The sequence below is a fragment of the Mauremys mutica genome, chromosome 11, assembly GCF_020497125.1.
Source record: "Mauremys mutica isolate MM-2020 ecotype Southern chromosome 11, ASM2049712v1, whole genome shotgun sequence".
NCBI lineage: Eukaryota > Metazoa > Chordata > Testudines > Geoemydidae > Mauremys > Mauremys mutica.
Genome location: NC_059082.1, coordinates 64,417,684 through 64,432,842, shown reverse-complemented (window position 1 = coordinate 64,432,842; position 15,159 = coordinate 64,417,684). Strand labels below are relative to the sequence as shown.

General features: G+C 45.6%; 1 protein-coding gene across 4 annotated transcripts in view; it reads left to right on the top strand.

Annotated features, from left to right (window-relative positions):
- The first annotated feature begins 603 nt into the window (after positions 1-603).
- ZC3H7A (zinc finger CCCH-type containing 7A) overlaps positions 604-15,159 on the top strand; it is a 56,171-nt gene continuing 41,615 nt past the window's right edge. For 2 of the 4 annotated variants that reach the window (XM_044979131.1, XM_044979128.1), the window contains exon 1: positions 604-967. The gene's annotated coding sequence lies outside the window, so the exon portion shown is untranslated. Of the gene's footprint in view, positions 968-1,407; positions 1,425-4,534; positions 4,552-15,159 lie in introns of those variants that run through there. The other 2 variants (XM_044979130.1, XM_044979129.1) reach the window with 2 other exon arrangements.

The following is a 15,159-nucleotide window of genomic DNA, read 5'->3' as shown; positions in this document are numbered from 1 at the left end:
CACGCTGAGCACACCCCGGTGTCCTGGGGCCAGGCCCACCTCCTGACGGCACCAGGGCAGCCACGTTTATGCCCCACCACAAGGCAACCGCCCCGCCTCACTGAGGTGCCCCCACGTTGGCAGGACACCGTGGCGCAGACCACCCGCGTCTCTTCAGGCCCCACCCACGGTCACGTGGTGCAGTGTCGTGTGGGAAGCAGAGCGAGAACCCGCGACGGGGGGAAGACCCCCCCCCCATCCCGCGCACGCGCAGTGCTGTCAGTGTCTAGCGAACCGGCCGCCACCCCCCCCACATCACAACGACGGTTGGCGACGAGACAGGGCTTGGAGGCGGAAACTACCTATGGGGGGTGGTGGCCCAAGGGCAGTACTAATTACCGTGTGGTGTGGACAGTCTGGCACCCCATGCTTCCGCCGGCTTCCTGAGGGGGCGGTGTGATGGTGAACCTAAGCCAATCGGAGACTCAGAGACTGCCGGCCTCCACCTATCAGGAGTGGTGTGTCTCCGGCGTGGCAGTTGAGGAGCCAATTGGAGGTGGAGATGTTGCCCGCTCCTGTGAAACATCGTACCCGGGAGGGAGCGATATAGAGACGCATAGTTTGAGTAACCAGCCAATCGAAGGAACGGAGAGGCAGGAGGGGACATATAGAGCCAATCGGAAGCAAAGAATCTGTTGGCTTCAGCCAATCAGAGGAGCCGGTCCTGTTCTAGGAATTGTGGAGCCGATGGGAAAAGCAGAAATGTGCCCACGGCCGCCAATCGGGCGGGGCGGTTGTGCTTGAGGCGGCTGATTGTGGCGCTGGCCTCCCAGCGCCAGAGGGCGCAAATACAAGGAGGCCGGGTTTCTTCAGCGCAGCTGCCGAGGCAGGAGTGGAGACGCTGCTGTTGTTGTCGTGCTCAGAGCTCGCCGCTGCCGCCACCTTCCTCCTCAGCTGCGCCGCCGCCGCCGCCGGACCTAGCGAGCAGGTAGGCGGGGGGCTCACCGAACGCGGGAGCTGGCGGCTCGATCCCCCACCCCAATGGGGCAGGCGGTCCGTTGCTCCTCACCGCCCCCGGTGGGGGTGGCGGTGCTCTGGGCCCACTTCCCCCGCCACTCCCCCGCTAGGGAGGCTGCTGGGTGTTGCCCCCTCCCCGCAGTATCGAGGCTGGGTTTATTCCCCCCGGCAGCCGGGTTACCCTGGTGCCTCTCTTCTCCTCCTCAGCTCGTGTTAATCTAGTGCTTGGCTTGGTGGAGACCCTCGTGGGTGGTTCTGCGGGGGGCTCCTGATGGCTCGGTGACGGGGAGCGTGGGGGGGGTATGAACACACGACAGGCGGTGCTAAGTGCCTGTTGCCCTGTGGGGGTGATCCCTCTGCGGTGTGAACGGAGCCTGTGTGGAACCTCTTCCGACCGCTGACAAGCCCTGCTGAGGCTGGAGGCCCCGGTGAGAGTGGGGCGGGAGGTGCTGGGGGACAGGCCGCCGCAGCCTGTCAACTCGTTCATCCTAATTATGACTTGACAGAACTTCAAAAGCCCCGATCCACTCAGGCTGGTAGTTTTAAACAATGATTTACAGCAAGGGCAGCCGCTCCCGAGTTGTCAGTGGTTTTACAACTGCATTTTCCTATGGCTTTTAAAATGGTAGTTTTCTGCCCCTGTTGTTGTGTGATGAGAGTGAGAGAAGAAAAAATAATTGGCAAAGGAGGGAAAGTGACTATAAGAAACTCATTATTCAGAGTCTGATTGTACACAAAGTGGTGTCAAATACACCAAGTAGTATTAGAACAGCATTTTAATTGATTTTCAGGTAAACCCTAAAGAGTAGTAATGAACAGTCACTAGTGTTACACAGTCCCAGTGTGGTGTGAGTTACCTTTTTCTTTTGTATATGATATTCTTTATTTCCTGTATATTAAGAATGAATTTGTTTGTTTATAATTGGTATGAATTAATTTCTACAAAGTTAAGAAAAACACCTTAATATATGCAAAGTGTTATCATGTTCACAAATTGAACAGTCAGGAGAAATATAGATAAATACTTAATCCTTCAGTTATAGTAAATGTTACTTGGAAAGTAATAGGCCAAAAAACAATACAGAAGTGATTTTATAGTTGATGGTGTCTCTATAAAGACACATTGTCAGTTGTAGGCATCAGATTTAATTAACTGTGGTTATTTTGGTGAAACTTCTATCAATATAATTTTCTTTATTAATACTTTTTCTGTCTAAGCAAATATTTTAAGCGTCTTTCTTTATTAAAAACAAACCTCAAACACCACCCCTCTAAAACAGCCTGAACTTCTTGGGAGTGAGAAGTAACTTTGCGGTGCAGATATCTACTGTTCTAAGTTTTCAAGGGGTTTTTAAAAATGACAGGGGAAGTATGACAGCATAAAGGAAAACAAAACATGATTAATGTCTTGCCTTGTCATAAGTGGGAAGAATCTAAACATGCTGTAACAAAATGCTGCTGATAAATAACTTTTAAAATGAGTGTATTATTCAGCAGTTGATCTTTAGCTTATTTTCTGTTTCACTTATTATATTTAGATGTTTCCTCATAAACACAGTTTAATTTAGTTTCAGTTTAACTACAACTATTGCAAATAAAGTAGGGGAGTTGGGATATTGCAGTTAAGAGGAATTTTATTAAACAACTCATCATGGCACAGGACAGTTCACTAATGGTTTCTTACTACTAACTTAAGTAATTGTCTTAAACTTAATCACTGTGTTTAAAGCTAGTAAATACAGATTGTATTTTAAATAATGCTAAGTGAAATTTTTTTTTTCTGCATGGAATGCAGTTTTGATGGCACTGGGAATAGTGGAGACACCCCTTGGTATATGTGGATGAGATCTCAACCTGGAGCAACTAGGACAGTGTTCTATGTGCTCTCCCTGCTTCCCTCTTCACCTCCCATTTCCTGTCAGTGCTTGTGGGGGGTTGGTTCTCTTCCCCCGTATCGTGTACTGAATCAGGGCAGTGGGCCTAGCCTGCCCATCACTTATGCTGCTGTTGGTGATGGGGCCTGGGTAACGAGGCCAAGTGATTGGCTTCTGCCTACAGCAACTGGCTAGGGAGAGAGGTTGCTACTCACTGCTGCCTAGGTGAGTAGACATTTTGGGTTCCCAGTTTCAGCCCCACTCTGAATTGAGTTGCTTGATCTCTTTTGATGCCAGGGGCTAGGCTGATGGCCAGTTCTGGGATCTAGAAGGGGCTTTTTCTGATATTGCAAAACTGGCAAACTGCCAGCTGGAGATCTGGTTTGGGGAGTTTAAATTACAAGTGCCACAACTTTGGCAGGTTCCAATGTAATTGGTGGGTTAGAAAGTGCCCACTTGAGGCCCCTTTAACTCAGTGATTCTGGACACAGCAATGTATTGTGAAGGTATCTGCCTCTATATCTTTTGCAGCTTGTGGCACCATTCATTTTATCACTTCTACCTCTGGCATAGCATAGAGGAGGATAGAGGATTGGGGCTCAGGCTTTAAATTAGGGTCCCATGGGTGGCCTGAGGACGTGGAGGGGGCATGGCCTTGACACCCACTTTAAGGTTTATGACACCCAGGGCCATTGGTGCCAGTGGAGAATGGCACTTGAACAATCCTGCCAGGTAGTTTACAATTTTCCCTGAAATCTAGAAAAGCACATACTATTCATTATAAGTGTGTGTTCTGAGTTTCAGCTTTCTAATGTCAGCTGTTTTCACTGTAGTTGTTCATGGAGGAGAGAGAGAGAGAATTGTTTTCACAAAGGGGGAAAAGGTTAGTGTGTGTAACTGATATGACTGGTTGGAATTTTGTCAAAAATAAGACACCCCCCCCAAAAGAATAAAACAAACACCAAACCAAAACAAAAACCTCCATAGTTCTTGGGGGCAGACACCAACCTAGAAGATGAACATTTAAGAATTATAATCCCACTTTGTACTTATAATTTTTTAACCTTTTCAGAAGCAGTCACTAGAGCTCTAATAATCTAAATGAAAACTGGCTTTTTAACAAATTTGTTATTCTTCATCATTGAAACTGAACTACAGAGCAGTCAATTTGAAAATATCTACAAAATTGTTTCCTAAAATCCACTCCAAAATGAAGAATTTTTAAGTAATGTTTTTATCTTACAAGGTCATAATGTGAAGTTATTTTAGTAAATAATTTATCTTTGCTAGCTACTGCACATATTAAGCATAGGGCATGCCATATTATATGAAGTCTTTTTTACAGTTCTTTGCTCACCTATGTCAAGAGATATATATCCCACAGTGCTCTGCAAAGCTAAACATAGCTTTTGGCATTAGCGAATATAAAACCTGTCAAAGGCAAGATACATTTGTTCTGTGTCCTAGTACAGGTACCTTCGCAGTATCCAAAACAGAGATAAGGAGAAGTACAGAACAGCAAGTTAAGGAACTGATACAAACTGGTGGGTAGGATTTTAGGTGACATAAAATGCTTTATAACTTGTAAGCAATTGTGCTATAAATATAAGTGGTTGGTGGAATAATTCAAAGCACCCCCACTGTGGAACAGCACTGCAAGAAATGCTTCCCAGAAGGATTGGTATCTTATTAACTCTTTCCTTTGTGTATTGTATTGCTTTTTTTGGGCTATGTTTGGTTAGTTGATCTCTTAAGCGTTCTTAATAACAAACCATATGTGTAGTCAACTGGCTACACTTTTAGACAATATTTTGCAGAATTCTGCTGGGGTCTTTGACTGTTTGAAAAGGGTAAAACTATCAAAAATTGAGAGGAAGTTAATAAAGATGATAGTCTTATTGTTAGCAACTGTTTTCTATTAACTGAGGTTTTCATTAGCTTGACTTAGAATGACTTTTTTAATACTACAGTCTGAGGTTGCATATATAGGTCTTAAAGTTTGTGATATGCTAATTCTTGAAACTGGTCAGACCAGCTGAATTGTGGCTATTGCCCCTAAATACAGTTTTTTGCAACTCTAGAATCTAACGGTTCCATTTTATAATTAATGTTTCTGGCTAACAGTTTTCTTGCTTCAAAGAGTCTTTGTGCTAACCTAATTTGTGACCTTGGGCAAGTCACTTCACTTCTGTGTCAGTTTCAGTTTCCCCATTTTGCAAAGGGGAATAATGATACTCTGGAGGAGAAGTGCTATATATTGGTGGTGCTAGTTATTGGTTTTGAGTTTTAGCAGTTGATCAAAGTGATCTACTTTCACTGACATCCGTAATATGAATATCAAAGGTGGCTGCATATTTGGTGATGATGCAGTTCTGTACATTTCATATGGATGGAGTGTACCTTATTCTCATGAAGAATTTCTTTCCTAGATCTTCATGACAGTTTTGTTATTGTTGAGTCCAAATCTCTTGTACCTAAAGAAAAATCTCTGGTACATTCTGGATGTTAGAGCGAACCTTTAAAATGTTCATTGAGTGCATCGAATATTGCAGAAAATAGAAGAGGCTCCTGTCTTGTCCAATGGTGGAGGGAAAGAAAGTGTCCAAGCCTTTTACATCAGGGTGAGTCAAATGGGCTATTGAGGGTAAAAAGTGTACTTGCAAAAATTGATGAGGAAAACAACCACAAAAATTTGGTGACAGCTTGGAATATTTAGTAAAAAAGAAAAATCTGATAGTACAGCTCAGGAAGGAGAGGTTGATGCTGAAGACCTCACATACTACGCTGCCTTCCTTTGATGACTTTCTTAGGCACAAGTTGGCCCATTGTGTTGCTGGTAGAATGCCCTTCTGGAGGGAGGCATTGCCTAGGTTATTCATCAGTGGTATAAGGTTATTTCAATGTCTTTTTCTGTGAAATAGGATGAATTCTTGTCCTTCATGGCGAAGATGACCATCTGTTCAAAACAGTTTTGCTAGTCAAGATTTAGTAGCTGAGGAGTAATTTAAAAAAAAAAATTTTTTTTGGTCACCTTCACAGCAGTAATTCAGGAATTTTATTCCCTAGTCAGGCAGGGCTTTGGAGCTGCGCTCCAGCTCCAAAGTCCTGTATTCAGGTTCTCAGTGGATCTTGAAGTAGTCGTGCTCCAACCTGCAGCCTTTACATTTCATCTATTCTTCTTCATTGGATTGCGAGCTTTGGGGAATAGTATGGAATATGAAGGCAATAGTTTTTAACAATCTGTGGTTATAAGGTCTTGTCAAACTAACTGTTCACTGGTTCTATGGAAGAGCAACACTGTCCATCACAGCTTTTTGGAAATCCGCTCTCTGGAGACAGCTTTGTGATGTAGCCCTTAGATAGGGAGATGGAAAACGTCTGATTTTTGTCAGAAATGGTGTGTGGACTAGCAAAAGTTGTGGGTACCTCTGTTGTCCTCCTCTAGGCCAGTTGGATCAGTGAACATCTGACTGTGCAAGTCAGACTCATGGTAATAGTGGATATGAGATTTTATGCCAATCTTGAAGATGTCATCTGAGCAAGTATTCAAGTCACCTGGTACAATTAATGTTGGGGATTTAATTATTTATTACAGTAACTCCTCGCTTAACACTGTAGTTATGTTCCTGAAAAATGCTACTTTAAGCGAAATGAAGTTAAGCAAATCCAATTTTCCCATAAGAATTAATGTAAAGAGGGGTGGTTAGGTTCCAGGGAGAACGAACACACACACACACACACACACACACACTACATTTTAAACAAACAATTTAATACTGTGCACAGCAATGATGATTGTGAAGCTTGGTTGAGGTGGTGGAGTCAGAGGGTGGAAGAGGGTGGGATATTTCCCAGGGAATGCCTCACTGCCAAATGATGAACTAGCACTCAGCTGAGCCCTCAAGGGCTAACACATTGTTAATGTAGCCTCACACTCTACAAGGCTGCATGAATGGGGGGAGGAGGGGGGTGGGGAGACAGCATGGCAGAGAGAGACAGGCACACACACCATGTGTGTGAGAGAGGACGTGCATTGCCCCTTTAAGTATGCTGACCCCTCTCTAAGTACGCTGCCTTTTTAAGTAGATCAGCAAGTTGAGACAGCAGCTGCTGCCAGCAAGCTCCCTTGTCCTGAGCCCTGTAGTGTCCCCCCCTGCTCTGTGGAGACAGGGTGCAGGAGTGGGGGGGCACCCTGACATTAGCACCCTCTTCTCCCCCCTACACAGCAAGCAGGAGCCTTCTGGGAGCAGCTCCAAGGCAGATGGTAGGAGCAACACACGGCAGTGGGGGGAGGGACAGCTGAACTGCCTGGCAATTGATATTCTGCTGGGCGGTTTCTGCACAGGAAACTTAGGGGAGCTGATAGGGGGGGCTGCTGGTCCACCCTGGTTTCAAGCCCCCAACAGCTAGCTCCAATGGGCTGCTCTTTCTGCAAGCAGAGGACAAAGCAGGCGGCTGCCAAACAACAGTATAAGGGGGCATTGCGCAACTCTAAACGAGCATGTTCTCTAATTCAGTGGTCCCCAACCTTTTCGTCTGGCGCCTGGTCAAGCATCCGCCAAATTTCGGCAGCATTTCAGCAGCGACGTCATTGAGAGGCGTCGCTTGCAGAAATTCAGCGGCATTTTGGCTGATGCTCGACTGCCGGCCAGGATGCGGGCACATTTAGATGCCCCCATGGGCACCATGGTGCCCGCGGGCACCACGTTGAGGACCCCTGCTCTAATTGATCAGCAACAAAACAGCGTTAACCAGGATGACTTTAAGTGAGGAGTTACTGTACTTATTTGTATTATGGTAGGCAGATAGGGGCCTCAGGTGACTGTCTGCCTAAACACGTCAAAGGAAGTGTTCCTTGCCTCAGAGACCTCACAATCTAGGCTTTTGACAAGATATAGTAGGCAGGTGAAACAGACAAACAGGATTAGGGAGGAAATGAAGTAACAGTTTTACACACCAGGCAGTAGTCTCGATTCACCACCTGCCTATTATTGCCAACTCCAGTGTCCTTTTTCATGGATCAGTGCATCCAGATTTGGCTGGGGTTGGGGCAATGTGCAAAAAGCTCAAGCCTTCACACATTTCAACCATGCCTGGTGGTGAAACCCCTTCTGACTGGCTGCTTTCCCCAGTGTCATGCTTCCCGGGGAAGAGCAACCAATTAGCAAGCAGACAGAGTACTCTCTATCTCCCTTAAGGAGCAGACACCATTCTTATAGGAAGAAGTAGGGTGCAGAAAGAGCCCAGCAGCTCAGGGTGGCTCTTCTCCTTCTGCCTGTCTTGTGAGCAAGTGAATGGTTCATCAGATGGTTCCCCACTTTACTCTCCTTCACTGCAACACCAGGTCTTAGAGGGGACAGGAGTGGGTGAAGAACCCCAGGTGCTGCCTGCCAGCCAGGAAGGGGAGATGGGAGACCCTGCTGCAGCTCCTCTAGGCTGGGAGTGGTGAGTGAAGAGCCCCTGAGGTGCAGGAAGAACAGAGATGAGGCTGGGTGGGGCAAGGGATAGAGAATTAATAGGGTAGTGTGTAGACAGAAGGGGGATGGGCAGATGTGGGGCTGAGAGCTTCTTTAGCAGGTACCAAAATTATGTTAATAAATTTGGCAGTAGTGGCAACATTAATTGTCTCTCACATGCATACTGGGGGTGGATGGGTAAAGTCAAGGATCAAAAGATAGACAAACCTCAACATATTCTCTGCATTTAAAAATCTTGGATTTTTGGGGGGCCAATCTCATTTTTTAGGGTTCAAATAATTGATTTTTGACCTTTGGGCTGACAACAGTGCTAATATCTATATGTTCAACAGTGGCTCTGATGCACAACAGCTATGGATAATGCTAGGATTTCCATATCAGACAGTTCTGTGGTGTACATGCTAGAGAACTCAATGAGTTCATCCAAGGTCAAATAGTAATACTATTGTCACTTCACCTCCCTTGTTCTCTCTGTAAGATTGTGATGTACTGAGGAGCCTGGTGGCATGAACTATACCAGAATAAAACTGGTCCTATCATTTGCCAAGGTCTTGATTGATATATGCAGAGTTGTATGTACACCACAGAACAAGGGGTAGGGTGGGCAAGATCAGTCTGTAAATAATGTTGGTATTGTAAACTGCCATCGTCATATTAGTTGTTGTGAGCCTGAGTTTTGGGAAGTTACCTCTCTTTGTGGGAAGGTGGTGGCAGGTATGTCCAGCCTGGCTTTGATGTTTCCCCACATGACAGTTTCTTATCTCCTCACACTTACTGTGAATGGAATTTGGAAGTTTAATCCAGGGAGTGGTGAAGATGGGAAGCAGAGATGCTCACATGCCCAGATAGAAGGATTTGCATGCTGCCTTTTGGCATGTGTGCTTGGAATTGCTCACCATTATGCCATGTGCTTCTACTATACAATACTTTACAAAGTTTATTTTGTATCTGTCTTGCCTGTATCTCAAAACACTAGAGAAGTGAGTGATAAAGTCATAGAAAAGAAATTTAAATATAAAACAGTGGAGAAAATGTTAAAGTATGTTGTCCTAGACTTTTATCGTGTATTTCCTATCCTGGAAAAGGATCATTGAAGATTGCCTTTGTACCCAAATGAATGAATAAACTTTGAGCAGTTTGTGTCAGTGGCATATTCTTAATCTTAGCTATAATTGACTTTCTATTTTATCTCTTTGGTATCAAGGGCCACAATAAGAAATTCTGTACAGTCAGTGGAACAGAGAACTGAGGTCCTTCCACTAACTTTCTGTGTGACTTCAGGGACTTTTTCAACTCTGTGCCCACATTTTAGGCATGGTTAAAATAGGAATAATTCTTATACCTTACAGTGATGATGTAGCTTTTTAAGATCCTTAGATGAAAGGCATTAGAAAAATGCAAGGTATTAACAGTAAATGCTTTAAGGTTACTTCTAAATTTTAATAAAAAAGTTGCTCATCAGGAAAATCTACCTTTTGGTTGAAGTGTCTTGTGGCCTGGAATTTTCTCATCCTAGAAGTGTGTGTGTTTAAAGTTTGAACAAATTATTTTCACCTGTTCCACAGGTTGGGTTTATAAATTGAGCGTGGTAAAGGTCAATTGTGGGTAAATACCAGATGACTGTTTTTTGTTTGGGACTGTTGCCCTTTGAGAACTTCATTGAAGAACATGATGTTACTCATGGTTGCTTTCTCTTCTTTCTGAGCAGTCAAGAACATTTGTTTAGGATAGGAATCCATTTCCACAGCCCTCATTCTCTGTAGAATAGTTCTTCAACTGTCAGTGTGGACAGTTAGAGCTTTTTGGATTAAGCTTTGAATTGGCTCTAAATTTTCATTTGAACTGATTACCGGTAGTATAGATCCATGCTAGTCTAAGTCTGTTGGCCCAGCCCGAGAGGCTTGCTCCCATGGGCTCCAAAATGCTGTGTAGACATACCCTTAGGCTCCTAAATAACTCAAATGCTTTTTGAAAATTTTCTTATTTTCTTTAAATGTTACAGTACAGATACCCCAATTACTATTGTCAGGGTGTTTTATGAATTACAGGGAAAAAATGCATCCATGCATTAAAGAGGAGTGAGACCAACTGATAAGGACATGAGAGAGGCCATACTGGATCAGACCAGTGGTCCACCTAGCCCAGTATCCTGTCTTCCAATAGTGCTTTAGCGGGATTGAACAGAATAGGGCAATTATTGCATGATCCATCCCATGTTGTCCAGTCCCAGCAACTGATCTATGGATGCATTTAGCATTTTCCATTGGCACATTAGACAACTTTTCTAATAGTTGCAAACATAATTTATAAACACATCATTATTAAATTCCCAAAATCTATTTATCATAAAATTACTTTTGGGGAGAAAGAGATCCTTTTACAACTATGCTGAGTGAAATAACTTTTTAAACTATGCCTTACAAATATCTAAAGTATTTCACTTTCAACCAACCAGTACAAATTACTTCCTTTCCACATTAACACTTGTTGGACAATGTCTTCTTAACTTATCAGAATCCTCCTTTCTTCTTGGTTGTCTGAATATGATTTTTCCTCAGGGCTATTCTTCCTTTATTAGGAAAATTAATTAAATAAAATGGGAACTTGATAGAAATATAGAATCCCTTAATTTATTATACAGTTTTTAAACTTTATAATTTTTTAAAACAAAATAAATTCAGCTCTATTTAAAAGATAAAACAAAAACCCTTCCTTTTCCTACAGAAGGAAGCACAGCTTAACTGTACACTTATATAGTAACTTTCAATATTGAAAAAGTTCTATTCTAGGAGCAATCTTACTCAACCATAGTTCGAAGAAATATACCTTGCTGTTAATTCAGTCATTTCAGAATCGGTATTGCTCATGCTTTGCAGTTAGAGGGCAGATAGAATTGCATTGGCTATTGGGCCACACTTAGGGCATTCTTGTATTGAAACTGGTGTACCGTATTACTTTTTTTGTCTCCTTTTTATATAAAGAGTGACTTGCATTATTTGTGTATTTTTAAGATTGTCAGGAACACCAAGAGCATTGAATGTAGACACTCCTTTATTGTAATGGTGGGGGGATGAGGAGAAATAACTTGATGATCTGAACAAATTATTGATTAATGGTCCTATAGCCATTAAAGTTTAAACAAGATAATAAGATAAATGAGTTAAATTGAATATTTTAACTAGGGATATAAATGATTAAATGGTCAAACAAAAAGCATTAGTCTTACCTTTAATCCCCAACCCTGGGCTGGCCCGGTCGGAGCGGCCCCAGCCCCTCTCCCTTTAATTGGTTAAACGATATAATTTTAATAGTTTTAAACAGTTAACTTTTTAAATGAAATTTACATCCCTAATTTCAACAATACGTCTTGTTTCCTCCAAGGCTTAATCAGATTAATTTGTATTAAAGCTATGACACAAAAGACAAATATATCTACACTTGAACTCTTTCTGGGTTTGGCAAAGCAAAGCCAAACTTTGTGATGGATTTTAATTAATGTGTGTTGATCACAAAACTGAAAGACTTGCTAATTAGAATCCAATTATCTTTTAATTCTGTTAGCAGTTAGGAGATGAAGATATGAAAACATCTCTCTAGATTTTTGTCTTCATATGGTATCCTTCATATTATAGAGGGTATTCCAACATATTTTTCAGTAATAAATGAAACAGTATTACAAGTTTATTTCCCCTGCAGGAAATACAAGAGCAATTATTGGTGCAAAATATTTTGTGAGCATCTGCTGGTAGTTTAGCAGTAGTGCAATGAATTTGTTTTTGAGAATAGGGCTGGGCATTTGATTGGTCCAAAAATCTCCTGTAAATGTAAACAAACTTGTTTGTCTTAAGTATCAGAGGGGTAGCCGTGTTAGTCTGGATCTGTAAAAGCAGCAAAGAGTCCTGTGGCACCTTATAGACTAACAGACGTATTGGAGCATGAGCTTTTGTGGATGAATACCCACTTTGTCAGATGTATGTAGTGGAAATTTCCAGGGGCAGGGGTGTGTGTGTGTGTGTGTGTGTGATATGCATGCAAGAAGCAGGCTAGAGATAACGAGGTTAGTTCAATCAGGGAGGATGAGGCCCTCTTCTAGCAGTTGAGGTGTGAAAACCAAGGGAGGAGAAACTGCTTTTGTAGTTGGCAAGCCATTCACAGTCTTTGTTTAATCCTGAGCTGATGGTGTCAAATTTGCAGATGAACTGGAGCTCAGCAGTTTCTCTTTGAAGCCTGGTCCTGAAGTTTTTTTTTGCTGCAGGATGGCCATCTTAAGATCTGCTATTGTGTGGCCAGGGAGGTTGAAGTGTTCTCCTACAGGTTTTTGTATATTGCCATTCCTAATATCTGATTTGTGTCCATTTATCCTTTTCCGTAGGGACTGCCCAGTTTGGCCGATGTACATAGCAGAGGGGCATTGCTGGCATATGATGGCGTATATTACATTGGTGGATGTGCAGGTGAATGAACCGGTGATGGTGTGCTGATCTGGTTAGGTCCTGTGATGGTGTCGCTGGTGTAGATATGTGGGCAGAGTTGGCATTGAGTTTGTTGCATGGATTGGTTCCTGACTTAGAGTTACTATGGTGCAGTGTGCGGTTACTGGTGAGAATATGCTTCAGGTTGGCAGGTTGTCTGTGGGCAAGGACTGGCCTGCCACCCAAGGCCTGTGAAAATGAGCCATCATTGTCCAGGATGGGTTGTAGATCCCTGATGATGCGTTGGAGGGGTTTTAGCTGGGGACTGTATGTGATGGCCAGTGGAGTTCTGTTGGTTCTTCTTCGAGTGATTACTCATATCCATTCCAGTTAGGTGTGTGCGCGCCGCGTGCACGTTCGTCGGAAGATTTTTACCCTAGCAACCCCAGTGGGTCGGCTGAGGGCCCCCTGGAGTGGCGCCATAACGGCACCGCATATATACCTCAGCCGACCCACCCACTCCTCAGTTCCTTCTTACCGCCCGTGTCGGTCGTTGGAACAGTGGAGTGCAGCTTGTCTGACCTCCGCTTCCCTAGCTTCCTCATACGTTTTTCTGTAAAAATTGTATATAGTTGTTATCTTAGTTGTAGGTTTTCTTGTTTTAATAGTTAATCAGTTACTGTTAGATAGTTAGAGGGTTTGGGGATTAACCCCCTCCCGCACCCGGGACCAGAGCGTATGCCCGGCTCCCCGGGTTTGGCCTGCCGCAGGCCTATGCCTACAGGAGATCCTCATAGCTCCTGCTTAAAGTGCCTGGGAGAGTCGCACTTATCTTCTAAGTGCTCAATTTGCAAGGCTTTCAAGCCTCGCACAAAGAGGGAAAGAGACATTCGGCTAAGACAACTCCTCATGGAGGCAGCCTTAACCCCTCCGGCCACGGCACCGCCTGCTGTCCCTCTGGACTCTCACAGCGCCGGCACGGCGCCGGGCTGCTCGGCCGTGCAGCTGAAAGTAACATCGGCACCGAAACCCGCCCAGAGGCGCTCTCTCTCGCCGAAGGCAAAGAAAGGGAAGGCCGCTGCTTCTTCGGCAGCGACGCCTGCGCCGAAGCAAAAGAGCGTGCCCTGCCCGGACCGCCCGGCACCGAAACCTGCCGCGGCACCGGTCCCTCCACTGCAGATGCTTCTGCCGGCACCGGCGACTCCGGCCCCTCAGAGACTGTCGAGCCCGGCACCTGTGGCCTCCCCGGCTCCGGCCGCGGTAGAGATGCCACTGCCGTCCACTCCGGAGACCTTCGAGGCGGTGCGGGACCTCATTGCTCTCACAGACCCGGCTGTGCCACCGTCTCTGGCACCGCCAGTGCGGGCGCCCCGTTCCATGGGCAAGCCATCCATGCTCAAGCCTCCTGTCGGCACCGAGCCTGACCGGCACCGATCCCGTTCCCACTCTCACCAGCGCTCTCGCTCTCGACGCCGCTCTCCATCTAGGCGCCGATCGCAATGCCGCTCGCAGTCGCGGCACCGGTCAGACTCGCGGCACCAGTCATACTCCCGCTCTCCGACTCGTCATTCCCGGCACCGCTCAACATCTCGGCACCAATACGGCTGCTGCTATTTGCGAAGCCGCTCCCGGCACCGAACATGGAGATCCCGGTCGACCTCCCAGCACCGGGCCGGTCGCAGGTCCCGTTCTCGCTCCCGTTCTCGCTATCGAGATGCTTCACGGCACCGGTCACCGCAAAGGCGCGAACTACGATCCGTTGGCACTTCGGCGCAAGGGTTATCCTCTCCACCCTGGCCCTCCCGACACGCCTCAGCCTCTTCACACGCCGAGAGTTATTACGTCGATGAGTATGACCCTCAGGTCCCGGCGGGAGTTTTTCACCAGTCCCATCAAGCGGACCAGGACCCTCATCACTGGGGTTACTGGACCCCTTGGGCCTACCACCAAGCCCAAGGCGCTCCTCTGCCTACCGTGCGCACCGTGACAAACGAGGCACGGGCCCCGGAGGCTACAATAACCCGTCCACCGGATGACACGGAGGTGCCATCGTGTGCGGAGGAAGGCAATCAGCCAGCCCAGGAACCCCTGGAGCAGGAGCCTTCCCAGGCCCCAGACGCTGACCGGGACACCATCCTGCCCGGGATTTCTTCCTCCTCCTTTTCTCCGGATGAGGCGGTGGCGGGGTCGTCGTCTGCAGGTCCCCCACCTATTGATTTACGGGCACACCAAGAGCTCCTTCGCAGGGTAGCTCTGCGAATGGACTTACAGGCGGAGGAGGTATCGGAAGTGGACGATCCGATAGTAGCCATCTTATCAGCGGATGCCCCTACCCGCATAGCCTTGCCCTTCATTAAGACTATCCAAGCCACTGTGGATACCCTTTGGCAGACTCCGTCC